Below are 14426 nucleotides of genomic sequence, written 5' to 3'. Positions count from 1 at the left end.
TGGGAAGCAGGGAAAAAATTCAGAATGGGGTGGATTTGAAGAAAAAATGCATTTCTGCGACTTTCTTACGGGCTTTGGTTTTACGGCGTTCACCGTGCAACCAAAATGACATGTCCCCTGTATTCTGTGTTTCCTTACGATTCTGGGGATACCAAATTTATATGGTTTTATTTACATTTTGACCCCTTAAAAAAAATCCAAAACTGTGTTTAAATTTTTTTTTTTTTGAAAAGTCACCATATTCCGACAGCCGTAACTTTTTTATACGTCCATGTACGGGGATGTATAGGGCGTCTTTTTTTGCGTGACCGGGTGTACTTTGTAGTTCTACCATTTTCGGGAAATGTTATTGCTTTGATCACTTTTTATTCAAATTTTTATCAGAATCAAAACAGTGAAAAAACAGCGGATTGGCACTTTTGACCATTTTTCCCGCTACAGCGTTTACCGAACAGGAAAAATATTTGTATAGCTTTGTAGAGCGGGCGATTTCGGACGTGGGGATACCTAATATGTATGTGTTTCACAGTTTTTAAGTACTTTTATATGTGTTCTAGAGAAAAGGGGGTGTTTAGAATTTTTAATCCTTTTTATTTTTTTTTTTATATTTTTTTTTACTTTTTTAAAAAATTTTTGTTTTTGCATTTTTTAGACCGCCTAGGGGTATTGACATGGGTGGGGGGTGTCGTGGATTGTCAGAACGGTGGGGGTCGGCAAACATGGCTGCTCCGGAGCGTTAAAGAGAGCCTCCTGGAGTATCGTTAAGGTGAGGGGCAAAGTGGTAAAGTATATGTATATGTGATTGTGTGGGGTTAGGGGCGAGGCTGTAGAGGACAATATGAATTTTGTGGCTTGCTATGGTCCAAAGTGTGTGAGATTGCAGAGATGGTGGTGTGAGTTAGGGTTTTGTGGGGGTCCTGGCACAAACGTATGTGCGCTGTTGTGACAAAAAGTAGCTTATTGTTTAATCGGGTGTATTAACTATGTTTGTGGAAAATTTCATCCGAATCGGTAGAGCGGTTTTTCCGTGATTGAGGAACAAACATCCGAACATGCAAACATCCAAACACACAAACCCACAAACTCACAAACTTTCACATTTATAATATTAATAGGATTAAGAAATTTTGCACAATTGTGAAGATATTCTTGATGGGTTGGCAATGGATACAGTGATAAATGCAGAAACTTTCTATAGTCTGGTACTTATTAGAGACTAAGCAATGATTTCCTTATTGTGGTTGGGTTATCCTCGCATGGATGTAGTGTTCCTACCTGGTAATCTGGCCACAATAGGGAATTATAAATGGGTTTCTGATGAGTCCCGGACTATAGAAAGGGCTTGTATTCATAGTCATATGATAATGAAAGAAAATCTTTAAAATCTTATATTTTTAACTACGGTATTTATATTTGCAAAAATGCTTAAAGGGGTATTCCCACGTCGCATACTTACCAGTCTTCACTGCTGTAAAATCTTCTTTCTTCCTGGTGTCTTGCGTCATTTGGTGGGTGGGGTTTCACATGCAATCTGCCGTTTAGCTCCACCCCAAAATTAGTGTGTAGCTCCGCCCACCGCATAGCGTGATCCTATGGGGCGGCTGAAGGGCCTGTGATGTCATCAAAGGTCCTCTAACAACACTATATGCACAATATTGGACTATGAAGTACAGGAAGGAGCAACTCCATTCTATGTTACATACAGAGACTGCCTTTCTCTGCCATAATGAACACAATTGAATTAGCCTGATAACTGGGAGAACAGAAGACGAGTTCAGAAATGAAAGCAGCTCCTCTCCCCTATCTGATAGCAGGAAACTAGGTCACGTGGTGCAGACACAGGAATAGCTAGAAACACAGGCTCGCTCCCGTGCAATTAGCCCCTCCTCCCTCCCCCTGAGAGCAGGCAGATACATCACTTGACTTTTGAGCAGATAAGTCAAGGGCTGTGTCAACAATGAATTGAATAAAGTAAGAGAGTGGACAAACAAAGCAGTTTTGCTGAAGCAGTGTATTTAGGAAAAGTCTTAAATCCACATTAACAAGCAGTATAGATAGGATCCTTGTGATGGGACAACCCCTTTAACTTTTAATAGTCAACAAGTTTGACTATGGTTATGTTCGTGGGAAAACTTTTTAACCTCTCATCTGATATCTCTTTGTTCCCGAACTAATAATTCATTTCAACATATAATAGTTTATTTTTTTGGGATGCCTAAAGAGACAATTAACATATTATAAGACATTTGACTCCAATTTTTCCAAGACATTAAAAGGAGCCTGTTTTTCTTTTATTGTTTGCCTATCTGCAAGTATGTGTGTGTCTAATGCTGTATATAAGTCTAGAGGGCTAAAATAGGATTTCTATAAAGAAAATATTCCAATTGAAAACACCTACCACTATGTTTAGCTTACACATTATTTTGTAAGCATGACAATTTTATTTCCACTCATGTATTTTTCTACTAGGAGGTGACAATCAGGAAGCAATGAAAACATTTATTACTGACCCATTGGGAAAAGACTACATGGGAATTTCAAGTTTTCAGGAAACATGTGCTGATGATTTAAAACAGAAGTTAAAAAAACACATCCCAAAATGAAGAACAATGAAATGCAAAAATGTACTTGAAATATTTTTTTGATTCTCTCATATTAAAAACAATATTCTTAAATGTCTAAACATAAAAGATTCACAAGAGTCTATAGTAGTATAGTATATCTCTATATAGTATAACAGTCAATTAAGTAACCCATCAATTAGAATGGTAATTTCAGCAATAAAAATCAAAGGAGCCTCCACTGCTTTTTAAATTCTTAAATTTGTTTTTTTTGCATAGCATTTTTTAAAATGACTACCATAGGTTGGAAATATAAAAAAACAAAAACTTGAGTCTTCAGTAGTTGATACCTTTTTTAATGGCTAACTAATAATGATGACAGATTACAAGCTCTCGGCTTCTTCCTCAGGTAAATTTAAAAACAATTTCTGAAGGATGTACAAAAGGACACTCAGGAATAGAATGTTAGGAGGGAAGGTGGAAGAAGGTTATTGGTACATACAAGTAAACAATTCCTCAGTTTGTAATGTTCTTATCAGTTCAAAGAGTCATCTTTTATGGCTGTCGGAGTTCAGTGATTTCTGTAGGATGCCATGAGCCCATGTGACAGATTCATCCCATCCTCCAGTGTGTGAAACAAGGTCATCAGCTTGTACTCATAAATCCTTCTCTCTTTCTATGATTTAAAATTCCCTCTTAAAACCTAAATTTTCATGTCATTGGTGATATTATGATCTTCATTGCTGAAATGTTTTGACACGGGAAGGTCCATTCTTTGTTCTATGATTGTATGGTGGTGTGAGTTCATCCACATTCTTAGTTTCTGACCAGTCTCTCCAACATACAGATTTTCATTGGAACACTTGGTGCATATTATTAAATACCAAACAGAAGAACAATTGGGTGCCCCTGGTCGTCACATATAACCCCCACCTGGAGATGCTGAGAGGAATCATATGCAAATTACATCCACTACTGCAAAAGACGACCATCTAAAATCCATATTTCCAGACTTCCCTCTCCTGTGCTATAGACAACCACCAAATCTCAGGAATATGGTGATTAGCAGCTCACTGTCACCTCCAACTAACACAGGAACATTTCCATGTGGACAGAAAAGGTGCAAAACCTGCCATCATATCATGACCATCGACAACATAAAGATACCAAATTCTAACAGGGAATATAAAATCCCAGGTACGTTCACCTGTAACACACCTAATGTAGTGTATTTAATAATATGCACCAAGTGTTCCACTCAAAATCTGTATGTTGGAGAGACTGATCAGAAACTTTGAATGCGGATGAACTCACACAGCCATACAATTAGAGAATAAAGACTGGACCTTCCCGTGTCAAATATTTGTGCAATGTAGAGGGCAACTGGGTGACAGTCCCTTCTCTGGATAATTGTTACACAGGACAGGACAAGACAAAACACAGAAGAGGAGTCACCAAGCCAAGGTCAAATCAGAGAGACAAACCGTACGCGTGTAATACATTGAAAGCAGAGGGAAAAAAGCCTTCCATTGATTTCAATGGGGAGCGCACGTATGTCGGCTCCCATTCAAGTCAATGGGAGCTGCTTTTTAGGTGCTCATTCTGAACGTGTTTTTACAATCAGAATGAGCGCAGCGTTACATCATGTGAAGGCTCCCTTTATCTGTATTATTGCTGAGTTGAAAAATTCTACTGGTCACAAATTCAACAACTTATTTTATGTCAAATATTTAAAGAAATTCTCCAACTATATGTATTTTGCAAAAATATTGTTAAAGAGACAAGACAATAAGATGAGATAGGGAAGTATCTATTTTAAGCCACAACAAGCCTTTCTGCACATTACAAGCTTCTTAGTATAAATTTAGAAACCAATACTCTATGCTGGTTGTTGGTATAATTAATTTGCAGACTGTATTCTCTATTCATTTCAATAGGAGAAGACTTGAATTTCATTTTCTTCTGTCTTGCTGAATGAGATCAGATTTACACTGATTTAAGCAGGTAATGTCAAGTGTAATGTGAAATATAAAGCTTGAGAGTGACAATGACAGAGCTGCAGCTCCACTTCTGTAACATGGCAGATAATGATATTGTATCTTTAGTAAATTAGAAAGTAAATATTTGTCATTGTCCCCTTATGGAGTAAGTTATTGCAGTCCTTATTTTATGCATTGGGATATCATTTACTACAAAACTTTTGTTCTGACGAGTTCCAGGCTTGAGTGCAGGTATGGTTGACTGACCAAGTACAACCCTGGTTTCCTGGTCCCTAGATCTGGTCATCAGGCCAATTTTAAGATGACATCATGTTATACTACTAATGAATTTGCCAATAAGAGTTAATGCGTAGTCAAAAAACCTAGAGGTTAAAGTCTTGTAATTCTTTCCTCTTAAAGAGGACCTTATATGTCCTCGGGCACATGCGGATTTATATACCTCTAGAAAGCCAACAGTGTGCTGAATTCAGCGCACTGTTGGCTTTCCTGTTATGTGCCCCGGGTGGAGAGATATTGGTGCTGTTACCGATGGATCTTCACTGTCTGAAGGGTGATCCTGACTGTCTAGCTGGGAACACCACTCCTAACAATACTATGGGCAGCGCTATACTGTGAATGGTCGTTCCTTACCGATCATCGATGACACTGAGCGGTGAGGAACACTCTCCAGTATTAGTCTATGGATGAGTACTGTCAAGAGGGGGGGGGGGGAATTTCTCAGCGTCTTCACTGGCAGTAAGTAACGACCAATCACAGTATAGCGCTACACACAGTATTGTCAGGAGGTGGCGTTCCCAGCTAGACTGTCAGGATCATCTTTCTGACAGTGAAGATCTATTTGTAAATGCACCGATAGCTCTCCATCTAGGGCACTGTCGGCTTTCTAGCAGTATATAAAACTGCATATGTCCCAGGACATGAAATATCCTATTTAAGCAAAAAGGAATATAAGTATGTAAACTAATTATTTACTTTTTATTTGGAATTTTAATCCGAGGACACTTATTGGTAAATGTGTACATACTTTATTCCTGTATATTTTTTTCTCTGTATGAACCTCTTCTTGACAAAACACTGTATTAGAGCCTGTTTTTGGACACTGTTTGGAAATTAGACTGGCCAACTTCTCTAGGTCAGTCAGGGGTAACATACACCTACACGAACTGAATGCACCTGCACAAAAAGTACCTACGGGTGTATTATTAAATTGGGTGTACTCATTGGGTCAGATTTATTAAGCCTTGTACAAATCATCAATAGTCACAATTTTTGGAGCAAAGTGTTTTATTTTTTTAAGAAAGCATTTTGTTTTATTTTTCACTTTCCCAAAAGATGCCCAGAGGAGGCTGTGCAGGGGGTAGGGCCAAATTTATTATAATTTAAGACAGAAATCTGGCATAAATTATACTGAAAATCTAGTCCCGCTATGATACAGCAAATTGTAAGAGTTGTATACCTTATTCTTGGATTAATAGGATTAGTAGTGGTGTTACTTTAATAATTGCTTTTATCCCCTTCTATTATTGAGAACATCTAAACCGGATAATAATCAGTAAATAAAGACTGTTAGAGATGGGTGATAAATGAGATAGAAGAATATACCGTACAGCTTTCTTTATCCGTTTTAATCCTGATGCTGCAATACTTCTTTATTCTTTCAAATTCAATTTGTAATGATTTTGTAAAAGTAACAACAACACAGAACAAGGGAAAGGCACAACAGGTAAAAAATGTAGTAGTGAGAATAGCTAAGAGATAACACAACAGCGCCCAAAGACAAACAAAGCTGAAAACAGAAAAACAGAGGTCTGACACTTTCCTTAATATATCACTTAACAATTATAACTTGGAACAACATCTTATTATATTACAAAGTGGTGTTAGGTTGTACATAGCGCAGCAAGCGAATATATTATGCTATCATTTGTTGGCATTTTAGACATTAATATTTTTTCAACTTCAGTCTTAATGTACAGAAGTATATTATTTTCAATAATTATGTTATGTAATTTATATTTATGTAGATATCTTATCTTTTGGAATTGATGGGCTAGTTTGGACTTGATGGATTTATCCAACCTTATGTACACTGTCTACCAATAAGTATTTGGACACCTGGGATAGAATAGAAAAACAACATTTATTTGTATACAATAGTTGGTAGAACCCAGCAGATGCTTCCTTACAGATGGTATTGATCAACACAATACTCCCGGATGCCTGGTGAAACTCCTGGTGTATGTGAGCCATCGGTTGGGTGTGGTTTCTCTGACCAGCGCTCATCGGTCCTTATCCCCCAGTTTCGGGGGTCTGCTGACTCGGGGCATCGTCACCGTTCACCTTCCACTTCATGTTCACATAGTCGATTTTAGATAATTCAGTTTACTTACTATATCCCTTAAGGATCATCCATTTCTGTGGTACCCCACAATTACCACTTTCTCGAACTTGGACAGCTCTGCCCTTTGTGGCATCTTGCATGTGACTAATGTCAATGCATTAATGCCAATGCTGTTTCCTATTTAACTATGGAAGGAGTGACGTACATCACAACTTCAGATATCTTCATTTTCATGGGTGTCCAAATACTTATTGGTAGACAGTGTACAGTACTATGTTACTAGTTAACTGGTGGTCTTTTTAATACACTGTATATACTGTATATTAAGTAGACCCAAGAGATAATAATGTACCTTCTAATTAGCTATTACATTTAACTTATGGTCCCTCAATGACTTCAGTTTACAGTATTTTTCAAATTAAAACCATATTCAAGTTACATTGTCAATAGCATATGGCATATAACCGGTTAAATAAATACCTATGACAGTATCCTATTGGGAGTCAGCCAACTAAAGAGTGTAGAATTAAGAAAGTGTATGTAACAGTTTATTAACACTACACTCTATTAAACCTATAGCATTTTACCATCCAGCACTGAGTCCAGCACTTCTCATATCCCTTGTTTTAAAGTGGCCAGCTTATGACCGCTACAGCCAATCAGTAGCCACAATGGTCAAGTACTTTTACGTGCATCACCATCTATGACAAAGATCCAGAGGACCACTAAACTATCAGGGTTGGGTGGCAGGGGAAGAAGATTTATTTTATCTCCCTATATTATAAAAATGAATTTCTGTCTGTCTGTCTGTCTGTCTGTCTGTTCTCTAATGCGAACCAAACGACTGGACCGATCTTCACCAAATTTGGTACAGAGACACTTCAGGTATCTGGGAAGGTTTAAGACGAGACTCCAACTCGCTCGGACGTACCGTTGCTGACATACAGCATTCCAAACACAGTGCCCCCCCTTAGCCAATACAAACCTGCAAGACTTTCACTCATATTCCAACTGCAATACACACGGTCACACCACATGCACAATACAACACTGATATCCAAACTGAGATACACGCATCAGAGGATTAGATACACAGATCAGCACACAGTATCACACGCCAGAGGATTAGATACACGGGTCTGCACACAGTCCCACACACCAGAGGATTAAATACGCACTTCTGCACACAGTTCCACACACTGAAGGATTAGATAAGTGCATCTGCACACGGTTCCACATGCCGAAGGATTAGATACAGGTGTCTACACACAGTTCCACACTCCAGAGGATTAGATACGCGCATCTGCACAGAGTACCACATGCCGTAGGATTAGCTACACATGTCTACACACAGTTCCACACTCCAGAGGATTAGATACGCGCGTCTACACACAATACCACATGCCATAGGATTACATACGCGCGTCTGCACACAGTACCACATGCCGGGGGATTGGATACACACGTCTACACACAATACCACACAGGGGAGGATTAGATACATGTGTCTTCACACAGTTGTACACGCCGTAGGATTAGATACACGCGTCTGCACACAGTACCACATGCCGTAGGATTAGATACGCGTCTCTTCACACAATACCACACAGGGGAGGATTAGATACACGTGTCTTCACACAGTTGTACTCGCCATAGGATTAGATACACGCGTCTGCACACAGTACCATATGCCGTAGGATTAGATACGCACCTATTCACACAATACCACACAGGGGAGGGTTAGATACACGTGTCTTCACACAGTTGTACTCGCCATAGGATTAGATACACGCGTCTGCACACAGTACCATATGCCGTAGGATTAGATACGCACCTCTTCACACAATACCACACAGGGGAGGATTGGATACACGTGTCTTCACACAGTTGTACATGCCATAGGATTAGATATGCGCGTCTACACACAGTATCACATGTTGTAGGATTAGATACGCGCGTCTACACACAGTACCACATGCCGTAGAATTAGATACATGGGTCTGCACACAGTCCCACACACCAGAGGATTAAATACGCACTTCTGCACACAGTTCCACACACTGAAGGATTTGATATGTGCGTCTGCACACAGTTCCACATGCAGTAGGATTAGATACGCGCGTCTACATATAGTTCCACACGCCATAGGATTAGATACGCGCCTCTTCACACAATACCACACAGGGGAGGATTAGATACGTGTGTGTGCACACAGTACCACACTTTGGAGGATTAGATACATGCCTCTGCACACAGTACCACATGCCATAGGATTAGATACGCACGTCTGCACACAGTACCACATGCCGGAGGATTGGATACACGTGTCTACACACAGTTCCACACGCCATAGGATTAGATACGCGCTTCTTCACACAATACCACACAGGGGAGGATTAGATACACGTGTCTTCACACAGTTGTACACGCCATAGGATTAGATACACGCGTCTGCACTCATCACCACATCCCGTAGGATTAGATACGTGCCTTTTCACACAATACTATAAAGGGGAGGATTAGATACACGTTTCTTCACACAGTTGTACATGCCATAGGATTAGATACACGCGTCTACACACAGTACCACATGCCGTAGAATTAGATACACGGGTCTGCACACAGTCCCACACACCAGAGGATTAAATACGCACTTCTGCACACAGTTCCACACACTGAAGGATTTGATACGTGCGTCTGCACACGTTCCACATGCCGAAGGATTAGATACGTGCATCTACACATAGTTCCACACGCCGAAGGATTAGATACGCGCCTCTTCACACAATACCACACAGGGGAGGATTAGATACGTGTGTGTGCACACAGTACCACACTTTGGAGGATTAGATACATGCCTCTGCAAACAGTACCACAAGTCAGAGAATTAGATACGCATCTCCGCACACAGTACCACACGGGGGAGGATTAGATATGCGCGTCTGCACACAGTTCCACACGCCGTAGGATTAGATACGCGCCTCTTCACACAATACCACACAGGGGAGGATTAGATACACGTGTCTTCACACAGTTGTACACGCCATAGGATTAGATACACACGTCTGCACACAGTACTACATGCCATAGGATTAGATACTTGCATCTAAACACAGTACTACACGGGGAAGGATTAGATACAGCTTTACTCCAGGTATCCATAACAACTGATCACAGGTTTTTCCCTGACATTCAAAATGAGATACACATAATCACATGACGCTTATGGACATACACACAAACCACATACAAAATACACGAATGCAAAATTGGACAATTCTTATGGGGCCACTACACAAACATAAAATGTAATATACCCGTGCGAAGCCGGGTCCTCCCTCTAGTTATTTTATAATTTAAAGTCATTTTACCTTTTTAGAAGTTGGATAATGAACATAATAAAAACATTATTGGGTACATATATATTTTTTTATTGTGTATATGAAGTAAATAGGCTTAACTTAAACACTTTTTTAATATATTTGTTTTTATCCTAGGAAGCTGGATCGAGATTGTCATCTGATTGTTTGTGCCGAATTGCAGTGTATTATTTTTGATGCTTTAAATCTGCCAGGTAGCCTATTAGGCCCAGCTTATAGCCCCCGTATCACTATAAGGGAGGGGTATGTTGGTAAGACAGGAAGCTCTCTCTATAACGGTATGTTCACACGGTAGAATTTGCATTTAACGTGTGAACACTTCCGTGCGGCAGTGCACCGGCATCCAGTTGCGGCATTCCACTCCGGATTAGGCCCAAAGAATTGAGAGGGAGCCTTGCGCCGAGGACACCGTGGATGCCACCGATGCCACGGCCGAGCCAGCTACGGACTCTGCGACAAGATAGGGCAGCTTGCTTCTTTTTTCTGCTACTAGCTAGCGGAGAAAAGAAGCGAGCAGCTCCCATTGAAGTCAAAATCCGGTCCATATAATTCTGTGTGAACATACCCTAACAACTTTAGTGGTCATCTATGAGAGTGGACTTTAAGGGGTTTACTACCTGTCAGAATTATCTCTGATCACCTTTACCCATGCCATCACTGTATTGTAATAGTATAGTGACAAGCATTAACTATTTTCTCACCGCAAGATACTACTACTATGCCCTTCAGAAAGGAGTGAAAGAAAAATGTCACTTGTTTCCATGTAACAATGTAATTTCAGCACTTAAGTGTTATTGTTTTCACAGTCTGTAAATCAGAAACTCAATATCTCACTTAGCTAGATAAATATATTTTCTGTGCCAGGTTGTGTTGCTGATCCTGTAATCCATCAAAGAAACTATGAGAACTGTAAATTAAACTAAAAATGACGACAGAGTGCCAAACGGCATGCCAAAATAAAAATTACAGAGGTTATTCAGCAGTATATCATGTGTGCTGATTAATTGTGGCCTTTTATAATGAATGAGCGATCTAAGATATTTATATGCAATACGAGACTGTAAGCACCAAAATGCCAAGACCACTGACTTTACAGTAATGAAGTTACAGGGATGTTAGTATAGCAGTAAATAATATTGTACATCTATCTTAAATCAGGTAAATACCTGTATTTCAAGAAAATCCTAAGGACTCCATTGAGTAATAGAAATGTCCATGAATACAACTTAAAGGGGTTATCTCGCAAACACAGTGGCTTTTTAACCATTTAACGTCAATTTTGTAAGGGGGGGTATCGTCACTCCTTGGGGAGAGATCACCATATAGGTGTGTGGAGACTTATTAAGCCTTCAGCACTCCACTTTGCAAGGGACTATGGGAAGAATATGCAAATCTGTCTTCCATGACGTAATTAGGAAGTCAGGTGCCTCAGTGTTGCAAACCAATAGAGGGCGCTCACTGGAATGTGCCGTCCTCGGTTGAGAGACTATACCTGGTAATAATCCCAGCATCATTGAAAAAAAAAAAAGGCCTCTTGGAAGGTTGAGCATGATGTTAAAGGGAGTAAACCTTTATTGGGCTATTTTCACTGAGATTCTGTCTTCCTAATTACATCACGGAAGACAGGCTTGCACATTCCAGTGAGCGCCCTCGATTGGTTTGCAACACTGAGGCACCTGACTTCCTAATTACATCATGGAAGACATATTTGCATATTCTTCCCAACGTCAATTTTGGACATTTTGACAGAGCTCCTATTTTGCTAGATTTGCTGGAATAGTTTTCAGGTCCCATTCCTGATTTACAGAGCCTCTAAAATACCAGCACAATGAAAAAAAGCATTTTGAAAACTACACTCATTAAGGAATTTATCAAGGAATATAGAGAGCATTTTAACCCCACAGATGTGAAAATGAGACATGAAAATGTGAAATTAGTTATTTTTCATAAAAAATTGCTTTCAACCCAAATTTTTCATTTTCATAAGAGATTAAAGCAGGAAATACATGAAATGCAGATGAAAAATGCTGTTTGGGCATCCAACATGACGAAAGAAGCAAAGATCGCCATTGAAATGGTGACCAGCAAATAGCACCAGTGCAGTTAAAGTATCAAGAAGTGACCTCATTTTAGAAACTGGACCTCTCAAATAATTTATCAAGGGGTATAGGGTTCATTTTGATCCCAGAGATGCCTTTAAAAAGGAAGTGCACAGCAGATGGTGCAAAATAAAAATTTTAATTTTCCCATTTATAAGCCAGTTCAGTACCCGATATGTCATGTACAGTTTGTGACACTGTGACAAGTCAGCTCTCATATTATTATGCTCTGTTTCCTGATTTTGGAATACCGTACATGGAAAAGTATGCCCCTCATGGAATTTTATTTTTTTTTTTATAAATTCTTTATTTATAAATTGACATAGAGTAAGTGAAACAAAACAGGTAAACAACACGGCTAAGGCATAGTAGCCCAAAACAGCAAAACATACAAATGAATACGTCCATGTGGACAAAACAAAAACCTAACACACAAAAGATAGCTCACAAGGGTAAACATAGCAGGCAAGGACAGGAAGAAGAACCAGATTAGGAGAAGGGGAGAAAAGAGAAAGAAGAAAAGGAAAAAGAGGCAAAGGGAGAAAGAGAAGGAGGGATTGGAGGGCAGCTCCGAGCACCGACCAAGCAACCAGCTGGCAGCAAGGGTACAACAACCAACCAGGCCGCAACAGCGGAGGGTACCCTGAAAGAGAAACCATGGGGTACTAGAGTCCATACAGACCTCTCGTGCAGATAACTAGGAGAACTCGGGCTGGGAATGAGGAGATGCGACACGAGTAACTAGAAAACAACCCACAGCATCCAGAAAGGCCAAAATACACTATCAGGTGGAAGGGCGAAAAAGCCACATACTGGACCCCCAGAACGAAAAGTCAGGGCAGCAGCCATGATGCGAAGCAAGAGATCTAGAGAACGATAGGATGAGGGCCGGACCTTCCCTAAAATGCGGGTCTGGAATAGAGGCTACAAGGAATCACACATCCCATAGTAATAGAGTAAAGGACACTGCATCGGAGTGCGGAGACCATGGTCATGAAAGCAAGCAAAGGCCGCGGGGTCCAAGGATGGCAGCGGGAGCAGGGGGGGAGTGGAGGAAGGGAGGAGAAAAAAGGACAGAGAAAGGGAAAGAAAAGAAGGAGGAACAGGACAAACATCGGGTAACTAGACGAACATCAATGGGAGAGACAAACAGAAAAGGAAAAAGAAGGGGGAATGCAAAGCCAAGAAGAACAAACAATATCATTGAACCCGAACCAAGCTAATCTCGGAATGGGGCCGATGGGGCCGAGAAGAGGAGGAGCAACTCGCAGTGGCGTCGGCCTCAGGGAAAGTGTAGTCCAACCAATCTGGAAGATGAAGCGCAGGCAAGTCCAGGAATTGGGCCAAAGCAGCGGCCTGGTCAGGAGAATGAAGAGCGAACACAGTTCCATTATGGCGGACTTGAAGATGGAAGGGATGGCCCCATCTGTAAGTAGCCCCAGCATTCTGGATCAGTTGCAAGACAGGCTTAAGGAGGCGTCGCATGGCCAGGGTGCGACGAGATACATCAGGAAGAAGTTGTATCGAAAAATCCTAGAAGGAAACCGGGCCACGACGCCAGGCAGCTTTCAAAATGTCCTCTTTCTCCCTATGGAAATGAACTCTGCAGAGGACATCTCTAGGCCCTGAAGCTGGCATTTTACACATGCCCAAGACATGATGAATCCGGTCGATGTTGATCTCAGTGTCCCGTGAACGGTCCAGCACAGTATTGAGGACAGCAGTTGTGACCTCACGGAGCTCAGCAGATTGAACAGAGTCTGGAATACCCCTCATGGAAATTTATCGTGTGGGCATTTTGATCCCAAGAATATGTCCCAAAAGTTAATATGCAAAGTGAAAATGTAAAGTCTTAAAGACACAAGTTATTTCAGTGGCTAATATATTGACACCACCTAAAACTGTGAAGGATTTTGGAGTGTTCGTCTCTGACACAAGGTGAGCACAACAAATTATTCACTGAGATTACATATTTTTGGAAAAATGTCTTACTTTTCATCATCAGCTTCGTTTTCATTTCTTGAAAATAAATGAATGCAACAATT

Source organism: Leptodactylus fuscus, chromosome 3 (assembly GCF_031893055.1).
Source record: "Leptodactylus fuscus isolate aLepFus1 chromosome 3, aLepFus1.hap2, whole genome shotgun sequence".
NCBI classification, from domain to species: Eukaryota; Metazoa; Chordata; class Amphibia; order Anura; family Leptodactylidae; genus Leptodactylus; species Leptodactylus fuscus.
The sequence above is the reverse complement of the archived record's forward strand: the minus strand, read 5'-3'. Positions refer to the sequence as shown.